Below are 18,871 nucleotides of genomic sequence, written 5' to 3' on the forward strand. Positions count from 1 at the left end.
GTGAGACGCTTCTCTTGATGCAGTGCAATACGACAGCTCCAGCGGCGACACCCTTGTTCAGAAGTGCGACGGCAGCAGCAGCGACGGCGACACACTTCTTCCTTGTTGAGTCACGCTTCCAGCTCCTTGCGACACGCAGTCCCTCAGAAGGCTTAAAACAGCAGCAGGCACTTCCAAAGAACTCTGGGGAGCTGAGGGGTGAAGTCTGTTGTCCCTGAGACTTCAGCAGGAGGCAAGCTCTTTTCCAAGCCCTTGGAGATCCTTCACAAGTTGAAAGCAAAGTACACAAAGTTCTTTCTCCTTCCTTTGGCAGTAAGGCAACCACTGCAGGCCAATCCCCTAAGCAGCACTTCAGCTTAGGAATAGTCTCTCCTCAGTTTCTTCAGGTTCCTCTCCTCAGTAAAGGTTTCTTCTTCTTGTAGTCTAAAAGTGATCTAATTTCATGGGATCAGGGTCCCAATATTTATACCCCAAAATCCTTTGTTCTCTGAGGGGAGAGGGGCCTTTGCCCAGTCCAAACCAGTTCTGGAGCACTCTGTTTACGAGACTCCTTTCCTTTCACAGTGCAGGGCAGAAACATCAGATGCCCCACAGAAGGTGGAGCCAGCATGGTGGAGGGAAAGCACAGCCCTGGAGCACCTTGTTGACAGCATTCCTTCTCTTCTTTCACTGTGCAGGGCAGAGACATCAGCCGCACCCCAGGAGGTGGACCCAGCATTGTGGAAGGCAGGCACAGCCCTATTCAATTTTCAGGTGCAACTCCTCCCTCCCCTCTAGATGCAGATCTCTCTTTTCATCACTGGGCTGACTCATCCTGTCTCTTGGAATCCCCCAGCCCTGTCACTCAAAAACACCAGACATGGAATATACAACCTAGCAGAGGCAGGCTTGAAAGGTTAGGCAAGAAAATACCTACTTTCTAAAAGTGGTATTTTCAAACACAGAATGTTAAAACCAACTTCACTAAAAGATGCATTTTATCATTCTGAGTCCAGGCATACTAAACCCAAATTTCCACCATGTTATCTGAGTCAGTTAGGATTATAAGAATGTAATAATCTAACGGCTCATTCTGGCCTACGGAGAACAGGTAGCCTTGCAATAGTGAAAAACAAAAATGGCAGCAATTCACTATTAGGACATGCCACACACACCAGGGCATGTCCTACCTTATACTTACAATGCACCCTGCACTAGGGCCTACCATAGGGGTGTCTGACATGAAGGAAAGGGAACGTTTAGGAACTGGCAAGTAGGTGCACTTGCCCAGTCAGCATGACAGTACCAGACTGCACGCAGGCTCTGCAATGGCAGACCTTAGACACATTTTACAGGGCTGCTTCTGTGGGTGGCACAACCAGTGCTGCAAGCCCACCAGCAGCATTTGGATTTACAGGCCCGGGCACACTTAGTGCACTGTACAAGGGTCTGACAAGAAAACCAAATAGCCAAACATGGAAGCACTGATTAATACATCAATTTACATTAGGGAGCACTTGCACTGTGGCACTGGATAGCAGTGGCACAGTGCCCAAAGCACCTAACACCAGCAAAAATACACGAGGGAACAGCAAAAATAGAAGGTAGACCCACGCCAATGGTGCCAGGTCTAACAGCGGTTCTGCTAAGAAAATATATAGCATACTAAGCGATGTGAGCATCTTGGATGAGAATCAAACACCTCAAACAGAAGCAAAAGGCATGGATTTTGGGGGCATGGTCAAGAAAGCAAAAAGGACCAGAGCGCACCGAGATGAAGTTAAGTCAAAGGAATTGCTCAGGGGCTATTCTGACACTCCTAGCTTCAATGAATCTGCATTGGAAAGGAGGGCCATTATGAATGAGCCGTCAGAAACAATTTAATTAAACTTAATCTATCAAAATATCATGCTACATCGGGATGAAACCCGAGCAGAGAGCCAGAAAACACAATCTGCATGCCAGAAAATGCAGAATGCTATTCTCAGAGCTGCTAAGTCATGCACAGAAATTGTCAAGAAAGCTGGGGAAGTCAAAAACAGAATTGCAACAATAGAAAGTGAGTTGCTGATTCATAATGAGGCGACCACAATGCTGGAATCTCAATCCACTGACATGGAATGGAAACTCGAGAATTTTGAGAATAGACTTCACAGGAATAAATTAAGAGTTCTGCTTATACCGGAGGAAGTGGAAGGAGCAGACGTCCGTAAATATATTATTGAACTTATGAAGGAAGCCTTTCCCAAACTCTCCGGCTGGGACTGGCACTCTGAAGTTCAGAAGACACATCGGTTCCAATTCAAGCAAACTCTGGAGGAGCAAAGAGCCTCAAAACCAAGAGTAATGTAGATTTATTAAGTGAACATCTTGGTTCATCAAGGCCTCAATGACTTGGCTCACCCAGATTGGAAGCCAAGGGACATGAGTTCTTTGTTATGTCACGGTTGGGAGGAGATGGCGGTTACGTCAGATGATCCCTCTATTTCTATATAAGGGTGTGCAAGCTTATTTACTGGATGTGGCTAAATTGAAAGTGGAACTTAAGGCAGGGGAATTCTTTGATATACTGAGTACAGTATAACATATTTTAACATGGAAATATAAGGAGAAAATGAGAGGGGGAAATATACAAAACAAATAAAATCAGAAGATGGTATGAGGGCCCAGGCAGAGAGGAGTACGCACCATCACAAATGGACCCTAGTGGTCTTGCAACCTCTGGGAGTAGGAAGAGAAGGCGTGTACAGGGGGACGGGAGGTGAGGCAAGGGAGGCATGGGAACTGGGTGGTGGATTAGGACAGAGATGCAATGGAGACTGTAAGCAGGACAGCAGAAACATCTACAAAAATATATATATGAAGTACTCAGGGAAGAAAACCGGTAATACGCTGTATAACAGCCATGTGTTGACAAGAGAGGAATCAAAGAGTGATAAAAGAAATAGAGTGATAAAAGAAATAGAGTAAATCTGATGTGTCCAGGAAGAACAGGCCGGGGTATACATACAAATGAAGCATAAGGTGCGAATTTGTACAATTCATATCTGTGGTCTCCACAATAGTAAAAAAAGAAATGTAGTAGCCCTAAGTCTAAGAGCAATGCAGAAAGATGTAGTTTGTGTACAGGAAACTCATATCCCTTGGAGGTTGCTGGGTTAGCAAAAAGCTATTTTACTGCTGGGCTTAGATTAGCGGATAAGCTAGGCCAATGGATAGTTGTGCAATGCAAAATAGACTCAGGCCCATTCACTTTGGGTACAATTAACAGATTTTTGACTTATTTAATATGGAACTAGCCCTATGGCCTTGTCCCTTAGTTTTTGGTGTGGATCTTATAAGACCGAACGCAATCTGAGCTCCAAAGGGACACATCTGGTTAAGTTCCCAAGGATCAAAGAAGCACGTATGGGAGCGAGATCTTTCAGCTACCTGTCAGCAAAACCTGAAATGCCTTATCCTTGTCCCTCAGGAGAAAAGTGAAAACCTGGCTCTTCACACAATAAACAGGAATTAGCTATGATAGGCAAAGCACTGATTACTGGAGTTGTCAGTTACAATTAACATAGCGCGGGGACACACCAGTAGATGTAAACAGGCGCTCTATACATTTATAAATAAATAAATATTAAATAATCTAAGCATCCACTTAGAGGGGGTAGCAGTCAAATCTGGGAGCAGGACTATGTGGACCGAAAGCCAATAGTCTTTAAAGCCCTCCAGAAGCTGGTGATAGAGCATGGTGTAATAGATCTTCGGAATCCAAAGAGGGCTTCTGATCCTGGCTTCACGTCTTCCTCTATCCCGCATAACAAATTGGTACATTTGGATTACTTTTTTTGTCTCAAACGGATGTAGCCTCATCGGCCAAGATAAATAAACTCATGATGTTATCAGATCATAACCCATTGATTCTTGAGGTCCCTGTAGCATGACTTGTTAAGGCTAGGGGGCTTTCACGTATGATTTGAAACTGTTGCTGGCTACTTTATATTTGGAGCGTATGAAAGTTTGGATAAAACAATTTATGAAAACCAAATAGGAGGACCGTGGAAACAGGGATGGTATGGGATTCCATGACAATGGGAGTTAGAGGGGAGACATTTAGCTTTGAATTACGTTTGCAGAAAGTTAGGCAGGAGGAGATTCAGGAGCTGCTTAGGCAAATGTCATTGGCAGAAGATAAAATGACTAAGGGGTTAATAAAGGGCCATGATATTGAAAAATAGCAACAATAAAGATCTATGTAGAAAACTAAAATTGACAGCAAAGTATACTACTTACAGGATGGAATACTATGAAAATGGGGAGATTGCAAGCTAAAATGATCATACCGAAGGAAGTTGGGTGAAGAATATGGGACATAAAGAGTCCAGGGGGGAGGATTGTTGAAACCGTGATAGAAATTGTTGAAGTTATCGGAGAATTTTCTGAATCTCTGTACCGAGAGGACTTAGAAATTTCAGAAGACTGATATAGCTCTTTCTTTCAAGTTTTAGAAAGGGTTGCATAAGTAAATATGATCAAGCAGCTTTGGACTCTCTGCTTTGGTTGGAGGAAATTGTTCTAGCCAAATGCTCTCCCATTGGAATTTTTATTTAACATGTTTCAAGAACTGCAACAGGATATCGTGATAACATTTTTAGAAGCACAGCGAGGGCGGACACCCCGATCCTGGGATGTGGCAAATATGGGGATTTTCTTTAAAAAAGACAAACCTTCTCTGCTCATCGGGTCATTCAGACCAATATCACTGTAAAATTGTGATGGGAAGATTAACGCTACGGTGCTGGCAAACCGATAAGGCAGAGTTATAAACCATTAGTATCCATCAGACAACATGGATTTATGCCAGGTTGGGGTACAGAAGATCACATCAGGAATGTGATCAAGCTATTTGGCTTGGCTGGAGCCCATAAACCCGGCATGCTTGATTTTATTATTTGCTGAAAAGGCATTTGATCGTGTTGCCTGGGGTTTTTTGTGATAAGTTCTGGAATGGCAAGGGTTTTGGAAGGGATTCAAAGGGGCTATTAAAGCTGTATATAAATCTCTGACCACCAGAGTCCGAGTGATAAGTCTGGAAAAAGAGATTATACATATCTCAAAGTTGTACCTGTTCCCTTTTATTATTTGCACTATATATTGACCCTTTTTAAACAAAATTGAAGGGGGGTTTGTGTATAAAAATCTATATATAAGAACCAGGTAAAATATAAAGTATTTGCAAATGCAGACGATATGGCTATAGTAACCCCAAATCCTGCAAATGCACTAGTCGAGATAGAAAGACTTATAGAACAATTTGGAAACTTTTCGGGATATAAGATGAATGAATCTAAAACACATATTGTGTGTACTGAAGGAACATATTTTAGGAACAGACAAAGGATCCCAGAGACCACTTATTTGGGGGTTAGTATAACCACAAACCTGGTTATGTTAGTGGAGACTAGCATGGCTCTTACATTAGATAAGATCAAAATAGATAGAATGGACCATATGCACCTCTCATTAGATGGGGGCTGTAATGTAATAACAATGAATGTTTTACCTAAAGTGCTGTACTTTTTTAGGACAATATCACTGGAGATCAGTAAATTCTGGCTTCAGAAATTAGAATTGATCTGCGTCACTTTTCTGTGGGGGTACAAAAAGCCAAGAAGAGCAACGAAATAAATGACCTTGACAAGATTACAAGGTGGGGGGTCACTTTCCAACTTCACCTCCTATTATTGGGCCTGTGTGATTCAACATACGGGTATATTACTGACCAGTGATACAGGGGGGATTGGGGCTGCAGAATCTCCAACTATACATGAAATGGAGCTTGGAGTTGAAATAAATCAATGTTTTATGAGAATACGTGAGTAAAGCTACTCCAAAAAAACTAGATTTAAACTAGTGAAAGCAGCCAACAAAATATGGTCTCAGCTCAAACGACAGTTGGAGATTTCTAAAATAAACTTTTATGCACCAATCTCTGCCACCCCTTCATTACCAACTATTTTCCAAGACTTAGGGGCCGATTATGATGGTGGGCGGGCCGCCACCGCCGGGCCGGTGTGGCCCTCCGCCGGCCTGGCGGGTGTCGTTTTGCCAACCACGGCCGCGAATCTCCGACCACCACATTATGATGGGCAGACATAGCCCAATTTCCATCAGCTGTGGTAAATCCACTTCTGCCAGTAGTTTGGTACCACGACGAGGGCAGACGTAGCCAATAGTGAGAGACCGCCAGGCGGAATGACGTGAGACAGCCGGACCAATTGCAATGCCTCAAATAGGTCACCGGACCGCAACGGAGACACCACCCATCGAAACACGGCGGAAGCAACACAGCAGAGCAAAACGGGAATCCCAGAGTGCTCCACGCGATTGCTATCGCAATGGATCCTGCCATACAGGGCCTACCACTGCTGTTCCTGATCCATTATCAACAAAGACGCTGCTGCCATGCACAACGCCACAGGTACATCAATGATATCCGCACACAACATAAACACACAATACCTGACCTGCAAATGTCTTCCTGTCCAATACAGACCTCCTGGTGGGCACAGGACCATATCCACCAGTGTCATTGCAAGGCACCGCTAGTTCTGAACACACTGCTACGCATCAGTACCATCTATCAACAAAGTAAGCACTGCCATCTCCCCGTCACGTCACCGCAGTGGTGAGGACGCGGGAAAAAATCCACACAACCCAGTAGGCATGGCCAGCGTCACACATGCGCTGTGTCAGTGAGGGGGTAAGGATTGAGTGGGACCTGGGCCCAAAGTAAATAGCGTGCCCCCATTGGTAGCAGCGTTCATTTTCTGATACAATCACAGCAACTACAATCACAACCTGCTCCACATACAAATGTGTGCCCATCTGGCAATCATGGAAGCACTACCATTCCATTAATGTGCAGGTGGTGTGCCAAGCTGATTTGATCATCAGCCATGTGTGTGTGAAATTTGCTGGCTCTGTCCATGACTCCTACATCCTGTGGAGCAGCGTGGTACCACGGTTGATGGCAGAACTGCATCCAGAGTGTGCATGGCTTGTAGGTGAGTAGACTGAGTCAAGTACTGTGCTGTGTGTCACATGTTGCTCTCTACCACTGTTTGTACCACTAACTTTCTCTGTGTATGCCACACCTAGGTGACTCAGCGTATCCCAACCAGCCTTGGCTGCTGAGCCCAATAAGGAATCCAGGAACCCCGGGTGAAGTCAACTACAACGAGGCACATGGTAGGACACGCAGTGTAATTGAGCGCACCTTCAGCCTGCTGAAGTCCCAATTCCGGTGCTTGGACAAAAGTGGAGGCGCACTGTTGTATTCCCCACAGAAGGTGTGTCAGATAGTAGTGGCATGCTGCATGCCCCACAACCTTGGCTTGCGCAAAGCCGTTCCACTCATTCTGGATGAGGCTGAGCAGCAGATACCCCCTCCTACAAACCCACACACGTCCAGTGATGACGATAGTGGTGAAGAGGAAGGTGGTGACCTGCGTCAACAGCTAATTGCCAACTATTTCCCTTGAATGTAAGTGACTTGTTACAACAGGGAGATCCTCCCCCCAAACAGGCCTCCCAGGCAAGATGACTACTTACCTGTTTGGTAAAGGTGAACTGTGCAATGGCTTCCAGGTGCCCCTGGGTGGGGTGCTCCATCTTGGTAGGCTGTGTGACAGGGGCCATGGTGGGAGTGCTGGTACAAGCCTCCCTCCCCCAAACAGACCTCCCAGGCAAGATGGCTACCTACAAGGTTGGTGAAGGTGAACTGTGCAATGGCTTCCATGTACTCCTGGGTGGGGTGCTCCATCTTGGTAGGCTGTGGGACAGGGGCCATGGTGGGAGTGCTGGTACAGGCCTCCCTCCCCAAACAGACCTCCCAGGCAAGATGGCTACCTACCTGTTTGGTGAAGTTGAACTGTGCAATGGCTTCCACGTGCTCCTCGGTGGGGTGGGATGGTGTGCTCCATCTTGGTAGGCTGTGGGACAGGGGCCATGGTGGGAGTGCTAGTACAGGTCTCCCTCCCCCGAACAGCCCTCCCAGCAAGATGGCTACCTACCTGTTAGTTCATTTGGTGTGATGCAATGACTTCCAGGTGCTCCTGGGTGGGGTGGGAGGGAGTGCTCCATCTTGGTAGGCTGTGGGACAGGGGCCATGGTGGGAGTGTTTGTACAGGCCTCCCTCCTCCCAAACAGGCCCCCCAGGCAAGATGGTTACCTACATGTTTGGTGAAGGTGAACTGTGCAATGGCTTTCAGGTGCTCCTGGGTTGGGTGGGAGGGAGTGCTCCATCTTGGTAGGCTGTGGGACAGGGGCATGGTGAGAGTGCTGGTACAGGCCTTCCTCCCCCCAACAAACCTCCAAGGCAAGATGGCTACCTACATGTTTAGTGAAGGTGAACTGTGCAATGGCTTCCAAGTGCTCCTGGGTGGGGTGGGAGGGAGTGCTCCATCTTGGTAGGTTGTGGGAGAGGGGGCATGGTGGGAGTGCTGGTACAGGCCTCCCTCCCCCAAACAGCCCTCCCAGGCAAGATGGCTACCTACCTGTTTAGTGAAGGTGAACAATGCAATGGCTGCCACATGCTTCTGGGGTAGTGCTACATCCTGCTCAGCTGTCGGACAAGGGGGCCTGGTGGGAGTTGTAGTGTAGGCTGCCTGTACATGTGCCACCACTTCAATACTGCAAGGTACATTTGTGCTGAATGAGAGGGAGTTGATGTGGGATCTGTGGGACCTGTTTGGGGGCGTGTTTGGGACATGAGGAGATTTGGGCCTGGGAACAGTTGCTTTACAGTTGTGCAAGATACTACATTGCAGTGTTATGGCAGTATTGTGTTGGTACTTACCAGACTCCAAACCACCCTCAATTCCAGTACAACTCTCTGGATGCAGTATACCCAGCACCCTCTCCTTCCATGGGTTGAATGTTCTTGGTGGGAAGGGAGGTCCACTGCCAGTATGGTTGGCCAGCTCACGGTTCTTGCTGTTCTTCTCCTTGACCTTGCTCTTGAGGTCAGTCCACCTCTTCCTGATCTCCTTCCTGTTGTGTGGAACCTTCCCTACAGCATTGACTCTGTCCACTATCCTGTGCCACATTTGACTTTGCCTTGCTGCTGGGGTCTGTTGTACCTTGCTTCCTAAGATGTATGGCTCTACTCTTATGATCTCATCCACCATGACTGACAACTCACCATCAGTGAATTTTGGCATTTTCTGTGCTGTGGTGTGTGATATGCTGAGTGTTTGTGAGTGCAGTTGTGGGTGGGGGTGATGATGTGTGGGGTGTGGGTGTGTTTGTGATGGGGTGATATGTTCAAGTTTGGCTTTTGTTTGTGTGATGAGGTAGGGCCCTTCGCTTCTGGAGTTTTGATGGAGAATGTGGATTAGGTAGGGCCTGCTTTTATGCTTAGCTATGTGGGTGTGTTTTCAGGTGAATATTCATGTCAGGTGTGTTGTCGGTATTGAGCTGGGATTTGTAGTTTATGTGTTCCAGGGGCATCTGTCAATGGGATGTGTTACTTGTTTCTATTGGCTGAGCCAGTTGCACTTCCACAATAGTTGGTTTTGTGCTTTAGTAGCCTTCAACCATCATTACTATTTCCATAGTACTGCCGTGGTCGGACCGCACTGGTCGGGTCTCCAGGGCTCACATTCATGATTATTAACATTTGGGGCGGTCGGTAACACACGGTCGTTACCCAAGCACCGCGGTGCCATCATAATTGCACTGGGGGAATTCCGCTGCAGTATCAGCGGTTTATGGGCTTGCCACGGCGAATAAGACCAACGAAGATGGTGTTTCAGCTTTTCCGCACGTGCACGGCGGTGTTTCATGGATTCCGACCGCAGCGGGTGTTTTTCCCCATGGTGCATTGAAACGGGACCGGCAGTGCCGCCGCGAGCCATAGGGTCTGTCTTTTCACATTGCCATGGTGGTACGGACGATGTTTCGCCCTCCATCGTAATCGGCCCCTTAGGGATGGAAAGGTGAAGACAGAAAGGTGTTGGGTTAATAGGGGCTCTGTACAACGAAACTCAGCTCTGTTCATTTTCAGAGCTGCAGGAATTGTTTGAGGTGCGGAAGGGGGACATTTTTACAGATTTAAGAATTTCTTTTTAAAAAGAAAAATTAATTAATAGTAATAGAGAAGGTCCCAATCATTGAGGCAGTGAGTCAAAGGTACAGAATTGGGGTCATATATCAATTACTGATTCAGATTCAAAAAAGATTATTTAGATGTTCAAGAAGGTTTCTAAATGGGGCATCAGTCCAGAAAGAGCAGGAGTATGTCTTCAGGAGTCTTTAGAACTATGTGATAAAGTTTTGTTAACAGCAAATCTTAAGAGTCCATTTTTAAGACCACTTTTAATATATACAATACTCCAGCAAAAATGTCTAAGTGGGGATCCGGATCTTATGGGAAATATAAACGTTGTGGAGCAGATCAAGCAGAGATTATACTCATGTTCTTTTCATGTCCTAAGCTAGTATCTATTGTTACAGGAATAGAGGTTTTTTTCAGTCATATTACTAAAGGGCATATATGTTTTACTTATTTACTGATTCTTTTAGGACTGGTAGATAGCACAGAATGGGAAAATCAAGAAATAAATATATTTGATCTTTGTTTCCACAGCGGTAGCACGACTTTGTATTTCATCAGATTGGCTGAACCCCAAACCCTGACATTTGCCATATGGAGGTCTTGATTCATGGCCAGCTATAATCTTGAGGTTAGTTTATATAAAGTTAAAGGTCATAAGAAGAAAAGATGGAGTGAGAGGGGTTGGTCTCTAGTCACAAAGTGGGGCTCATGGTGCAGATCTATCTAAAAGTTGGAACTATAAACTGCAGTCAGATGTATGTAATTTGAAGATATGATTAATATGGATATATATCAAATATGTATGAAATCCAGTTATTCACTTTAATGAAGTTATAAGCTGATGTAGATGATATTTATTGATCGAATATGCCATAGGATATTTTGTTTGTATTTATTGGCACGCAGCAGTTTTCTTACTGTACAAAGAGATATTCCAATATGATGTTTGACCTCGTGTGTTTTTTCAAGCTGTGTATGACCCTGTTGTTCTTGCTTACCAATGTTATTGTACTGAGTGTTTCACATGGGTGAAATAATAAAACAAATATCGAATAGTGTGCTCTAGAACACAAACATTGTTTCAGAAAAATGTAAAACTCTTTGTCCGGTGGCTTCACCTTCATGTCTTCATGACACGTTCATGTCTTCTGTGCCTTATTTGAGATGCAGTGCATTTTGTATATATGTAAGGCCAAAGGCAGACTTTCATCCCCTATGAATTCATATTATTGTGGATTAGGAATGCATGCATTTCTAAATTTTCTATTGGTGATTTGCATATAGGTGGACCCTGTTGGTAATGGCATAGTGTGCAAAAGATGATGGACTAGCCCAGACCAGTGGGAATAATTTGAGAAACCCAAGTATTACTTTTTTGTATTCATTTCAATGAAAATCTCTGACTACCTTGGTTTATGCCAGACATGGGTCCCACATCTTACTGTGCCCTGGACCTAGGCGGCACCACACTGATAATTCACAATAAGGTGTAAAAAAAGCTGAGGTTGCCTATGTTTCCTTTCACTGGTTCAAGGCCTATCAGTTTGGGCTTACCTTTTCTTATTGGAGCAGAAGCAGGGCTGATTTGCCTGTGGTAGGTAATGTCTGTAGCGGCACATTGAACAAAACACATCAGATTTAAATGCCCTGTGGTTGATTGAAGCAATTTTTTCTGAGAGATGCCATAGGTGCATGGGTATGGCAGTGAGTCTTGTACCTCACTGCCTAGGACTTAAGCTACACCTCACCCATAGGCCCAATTAGTGTGTTTCTGGTCTGAGGTTGCTCGAATTTCTGCTGAGAATGAAGGCTAACAGTATGGTCTGAACTGTTCCTAATAGTGCAGGACCTGGGATGGTTTGCATGTGGTTGTTTCCGCTTAGTAATGGCACAGTGAGCAAAGAAATGTGGGACTTGAATAATGCCCAGAGCTATCACGAATGACTGAAATTAATTCAAGCATTCCTCCCATCAACGTTTTTTATGTTCTCCTTAGATTTAGAAATTTGACATCATTGTGTGTTCTTGCATGTAGAATAATGAGTTTAATAACTAAATTGCAACTTTTTTCCTTTTAATTTAATTAATTAATTAATTTGCGGGTTTATAGAGCGCTAGAATAAAATCCCAAGGGAGTATCTCCGCGCTATCTGACTGCTGAACCTGCAGGAGAACGAATTCCATGGCTCCACTCTGGTTCTCAAACTGTGTGGTTAGATCTGGAACAAGAACGTCTTCAGCTTTTTCCTGAAGGCCAGATGATTTTCTAGCTGCCTAAGCTGGAGCGGGAGACCATTCCATATCGTCGGTCCCCTCACAGACAGAGCCTTACCCCCTTGCCTTACCCGCTTGATCCTAGGAACAGTGAGAAGCATTTGGTCACTGGACCGTAAAGCACGAGAAGGGACATACGGCACAAACTTGTCTGCCAGATAGGAGGGTCCCAGACCATGAAGTCCTTTGTGGACCGTACAACAGATCTTAAAAGTAACTCTCTGGCGGATGGACAGCCAATGAAGCCTGGCAAGAAGAGGTTTTGAAGATGTTCTCGGAGGGGCATTTAAAACCAGCCTGGCTGCGGTGTTCTGCACAACCTGTAACCTATCCAGATCCTCCTCATTAGCTGACAGCAAGAGACCATTACAATAGTCGAGACGACTGATAACTAACGCCTGGACCAGGGTCTTTCTGATGGTATCTGGAAGCAATGGAAAAACTCTGCGCAGCAATCCAATGGTCCGAAAACAAGATCCAACAATGTTGGTAACATGCTGCTTCAAGCTGAGTTCTTGTTCCAGACGGACCCCTAGGTTCTTGACTATCTGCTTAGGCTCGGGGACTGGGCCTAGATCTAAAGGCCACCAGTCCGGAGCCCAGCAGATCTTAGCCTCCCCGAAAAGCATAACCTCTGTCTTTGAAACATTGCACTGCAACATATTCAAAGACATCCACTGGGAAACTGCTCTCATCCCCTCAGAGAAAGAATGTAATACCTCTGGAGTAAGATGGTCAAAGGGAAAGAGCAGCTGGGTATCGTCAGCATAAGATACTGGGCAAAAACCAAAGGCTCTCAGGATATTAGCCAGGGGGGCCACATAGATGTTGAATAATGTAGGGCTCAAACAGGAGCCCTGTGGCACCACCTTAGTAATCGTGGCCTCCTCGGATCGGAAATCGCCCATGGTGACACATTGGGTCCGATCCGAAAGAAAGCTCTTTAGCCAAGCCAGTGCCATGCCCCCTAGTCCACTCCCAGTCAGACGCTCGACCAAAATTTCATGTGAGATGGTATCAAAAGCTGCCGATAGATCTAGCAGCACCAGGACAGCTGATTTTCCTTTGTCCTGGAGCATGCGTAGATCATCGGTGATCGACAGCAAAGCTGTTTCCGTGCTGTATTTTGGTCTAAAGCCCGACTGGGATGGATCTAGGGCACCAGTGTGTTCCAGGTGATTGGACAAGTGCTTATTGACGTGCTTTTCTATGAGCTTTCCCATGAATGGTAAAAGGGAGATGGGTCTCAAATTGGTCATGTCAGCCCATGTAGTGGCGGTGTTCTTGCGGATAGGTCGCACTTGGGCTCTCTTCCACTCCAATGGGACACAACCTGTGTTCAAAGAGAGGTTGACCAGACTTTGTATTTCTGGTGCTAATATGCTCCTCACTGAAACCATCACTCTTGGTGGAAGCTGGTCCATAGGACTCCCACTCTTTATAGTTGTATTAAGTCCCTCCACTTCAGTCAAGGTGATATTAGAGAAGTTCGACAGAGTGGAAGCGATGATCTTTTTACTCGCTGGGACAACAGTGGGAAAAGGGACATGTCCAATGGAAGCAATGGAGGCATGAATCTTCTCATAGATGGTTTCAATTTTGTTCGTAAAGAAGCAAGAAATATCATTACAAAGTTGTTGAGATGAAGTGTCAACACTCTCACATGCTGCCGGCTTCAAAAAGGAGTTCAGTATTTGATAAAGCATCCTCGGCGCATTTCCTACCGCCTCTAACTGTGAGGTAATATGATGTTTGCGAGCTGTTCGAATAGCTTTGTGATATGATTTTAACGCCCTCTGATACTCCAATTTATCTGACTCCAAATGAGATGTACGCCAGGTTTTCTCAAATTTTCTTGTTCTACGCTTCATGGATCTCAGGTCCTCTGAAAACCACACCTCCTGATTTTTCGTCGGGCGGGTCTTAAAGGTTTTCATAGGAGCTATGTGCTCAATGGCAATGGTTACTGCCTTTTCATATCTCTCTAGCGCCACATCAATGTTATTGGTTGTGGAATAGTCTTGGATAGAGAAGGCATCCCTAAAAGATTCATTGGTAATCTTGTGCCATTGTCTCCGTTTCATAGGGATCTGAATAGATCTCTTGGGAGTTGGTCCTATCTCAGGAATATGAAATTCCATAGTAAAATGGTCTGTCCATAGATTTGCAATAGGGGCAGAACACTCAACTCCAAGGAAACGTAATGCTCTATATCAACTTGAATCAACTGATTACTGTTTAAACTTGTCAATTTCTGGATGACAGTATCATGGCATCACTTACCTCGTTCTGTGTTTATGACACAGAACTTTGTTAAATACTGTGGCTGTCATACGATCAAGAATGCAGTGCCCTGTGCCCCACCCCCGCCCTTTCATTCCAACAATCTCAACCATTGTTCTTACTACAAAACTGTATAGTGTTCCTAAGATTTTGTGAAGGGCTGACAGCCCGGCAAAGTAGATGTGATCAGCGACAAAAGGGTGGAATCATGATCAATCGTGTCTTTTTGTTTGTTTGAAAACCAATAAATGTGAATATAAAAAACAAAAATTCAGTGGCTGTCATTATGGGCCCATGGATCTTATCCTTGATACCTTTATATTTCAGTAAGTATGCCAGAAACTTTTTTAACAGGATGGTTCACCCCTTTAACTTTCAATGAAGTGAGCCACCATCTCCTTGTACAAAAATAAAGCCCATAGTTGTCTCTAAGTAGGCGAACAGAGAACTTTGTTATTCCTCAACAGCAGTTGAGGCCCTCCATTCAAACCTCCTCCACCCCCAAAAAATACTCGATACTTTCTTTAAGCATAATAGATCTTTACACAGATCAAAGGCTGCTCTCAAAAACGACATGGAAACTTTCAGGAGCCTGCTGGGATCCTAAACATCTTCTTAAACATAGCTGAACCAGAACCATGGAGTTGTTTCTGGTTCAGGTACATTTATGAAGTAAGGAAGGGTTTCAGGGCGTTATTTAATACTCAAAAGTCCAATAAGTTCAGCATTATTAGGAGCTGAGGGGATACCCATGAGTTAACCAATATTTAGAAGTGGGAGACTGATGTTCCCCAGAGCATCTCTGATGTAAATACGGTGCAGAGAACAGATGAAAGGCAGTCATTTTACAAGGTAATGGTTCCTCAAGGGTCCAGACATATTAATCTTGTACCCTAATAACTCAGAAGAGACATAAACAGATATCAGCATGCAAGCATAAGAGCATGGCTTAAGCCTCTGAATGGACGTGGGTTAATCAGAGGTCTGGTGGAATCTAAACTTTTTAAACGCCTTCTTAATATTTAACCCAACACATAAAAGTGTAGAACCCCACAATGAATAATTCTTCTTTAACATTGTTTCACATGTTTTCTGTAAGACTTAAAATGGCTTACCGACTCAAATGCATTTTCTTAAAAGTTCGCGTTGCTCCAGTAGAAATGATGGTAGTACTGAATCACCAAAAGCAATTCAGAATTCTTTGCGTAACCTTTCACTTGGCATTTACCATACCGAAACATATTATTATGAATCAAAACCATTCATACAAATATCATGTTTTTCAAGGATCAGATCTCTCCCTGACTCGAGGTGTGGTTAAAATAGATCAATCCCTGCCTCGGAGTGTCGGTGCCCTCCTCACCTCTGGGTACTATTAATAACGTAATAAAAAAAGTCTCAGGATCCTGAATGAAGGAAACATAAAAAGGTACATTAAAGTTTGATTATGATAGAGCCGGGGCTTAACTCCTAAAGGAAAGCCTTTGGAGTGGAGACTTCTGGTGAAAGTGCGTGCACTTGGATTGCATCCAAATCACAAAGAAAGTCCAGGTTTGTTCCTGGGTTTGGAAAAAAATTGCCTTCCTCGAGTTTACAAGAAATTGCAGCAGCAGTCCACGGAAGCTGGGACAGGTAAACCTTCCACCGCACTTGCACATAGGTCTATGCTTTTGAAACTGTAGCACGAATATATTATTTTGGGTAAATGCTATACATGTGTTTTTGCACTTAATAACATTTTTGTTCACAGAGAAAATATTTTTTACTGAGAAAAATCCCTTCAATTGCCACTCCCACTCCATCTTTGGTAATGTCCCTTCCATTTTCATCTGCTTAAATTGTTTAACTGTGCCCAAGACAGGAGTAAATCTTCAAATAATTTTATGGAGGGAAACTACTTGCAAAGGGTTTATGAATGTGAATCTTCAGCACCTTTTGCAGGCATGCCCGCATTGCAACACCCACAACTCATCCGCGCATGAAGACTTACTCACGTGTAAAATTACCCCATAATGGTATAATTGCGCACGCAAGGAAATCGATTTGCGAGCGAAAAGTCACAATTGGTGAATTACAGGGTGAATATGTACTCGTAAATGCTGCTATTTGCACAGCAAGATGTCACTTAGGTGCTCAAAGACCTTTGTAAATCGGATTCATGGATATTACAAAATATTCTTGCGAGTCTGCATTTCAAAAATGGGAAAAGAAAATAGAATCAAACCTTCAAACACCAGTTAGAGCTTATGAAGCTTTTAAACTCAAGGTAACTAGTAGTAAGCAGCAATATCCCCCAGTTGTTTTACACAGTATATATTTACCACTTCAGCTGATACATCCTAATGCTAGGTATGCGCAAATGAAGTGGAGTTCGATAAATTAGGGCGTGAGACTAAACATTAATATATATTGAGGATGTGTGAGGTGGGTGGGACGTGGATAGTAAATCCCAGTAACTCCTGCTTGCTCCTAATTTTGCTTTTGGGGCACAGTCTAAGCCCCCTAGTTCTTGATTGTCTCAGAAAGCAAAACTCCCATTTTTTGAATCTTTATGTGAACATACTAAAGGATGAAATAGAAAAGAATTTGCAGAGTAACATCCAGATTATAAATAAGTATGAATACGATAAATACGATAGCGGATTGCGCAGAATTACATGCTGATACAAATACTGAATCGCTTGACTGGTGTAAATAAAATGCAAGCAATACGATTAGAGGGCAACATTCCAAAAACGAAACACAAAAAAAGGCCAAGTGTGTTAATATTGCGGAAAAACTGAAAAAGGATTTTGAGATGATAGTGAACCACAAAGGAAAAAAGAACAGAGCGAAAACAAAACTGAAAACACATTGCAATCCATGAAAGATATGAGAAAGTAGAACATCCTACTTTTTGAGTGTATTTATAGGATACTTAATAGCAAGTTTTGTTAAATTCGTGTAACTGCCGTATTTAAGAAAAAGTTCATTCTTTAGACAATAAAGCTAAGAACCACCTTAGAAACAGTGTTTTGCAAAAGCGGAATATTAATCCTCATTAAATAATCCTGGAAGGTGAGCTAGAAGAAAAATGTCACTCTTCAGGATAAGTAATAAACCCCTGAATATAGATTCACAGTGGACAAGCGGGGGTGGGGTTCAGGGGGTTCCTGGAGGCCTAATGCAAGCGTCCGAAATGGGCCACCAAACTCTCGGTTTGCAGTGAAAAAGCAGCTATAATTGGAGTACAATGGACTCCTCATAACCCTAGGCCGTGTTGTCACTGCACCTGCTTCCATATTGTTAGCTATTCCCCTGTAGTTTTATTAAGGTGATTTATATTGCCACATGAAGTATTGGTTTAAGGGTAGGAAAAAATAAGCCGAACAATATCAAGCCAGATTAGACTGATACAAATATATCCCTACAGGTTTTCAGTGGGAACCGGCCATTACAATGCGGGCAAAGCCATGTGTGCTGTTTGTCCTTAAGCACAACCATGCTTGCCTTAACCACGCACATGCCTTAACAAAGCATATGCGTGATTGAGACATATGCATGGTCTAAATGCTGGAAGGTTTGAAAGTGGTATGTTACTGTTACATCGCAACTTTTACATCGGAATGCTGTTACAACGCAGCTTTTACAACGCTGGTTCCATTACATCGGATGCCATTACAACGCAGGATATTACATAGCAGATGCTATTACAACGCATACCATTACATCGTAAATATTGGTAAGTATATAATTTTTTAAAATTGTATTTAATATTATATAATTAATTTAATTATTATTAATTATAAATAAATATATTTATTTATGTTTTTAAATATTATAAATTAAATATATTAATTTAAGTAATTTTTTTAATAAGTATGAGTATAGGAGTATATGTTTTGGGTTACTGAGGTATATGTTTTGGGGTGTTTGGGTATTTTTAGGTTTTAGGGCAGGGTTTGGGTTTTGGGGTACAGGGGTATTTTTAGGTTTTAGGGCTGTGTTTGGGTTTTGGGGTGCAGGGGTAGTTTTAGGTTTTAGGGCAGGGTTCGGGTTTTGGGGTACAGGGCTATTTTTAGGTTTTAGGGCTGGGTTTGGGTTTTGGGGTACAGGGGTATTTTTAGGTTTTAGGGCAGGGTTTGGGTTTTGGGGTACAGGGGTATTTTTAGGTTTTAGGGCTGGGTTTAGGTTTTGGGGTACAGGGGTATTTTTAGGTTTTAGGGCTGGGTTTGGGTTTTGGGG

Source organism: Lissotriton vulgaris, chromosome 7 (assembly GCF_964263255.1).
Source record: "Lissotriton vulgaris chromosome 7, aLisVul1.2, whole genome shotgun sequence".
Classification (NCBI taxonomy): Eukaryota; Metazoa; Chordata; class Amphibia; order Caudata; family Salamandridae; genus Lissotriton; species Lissotriton vulgaris.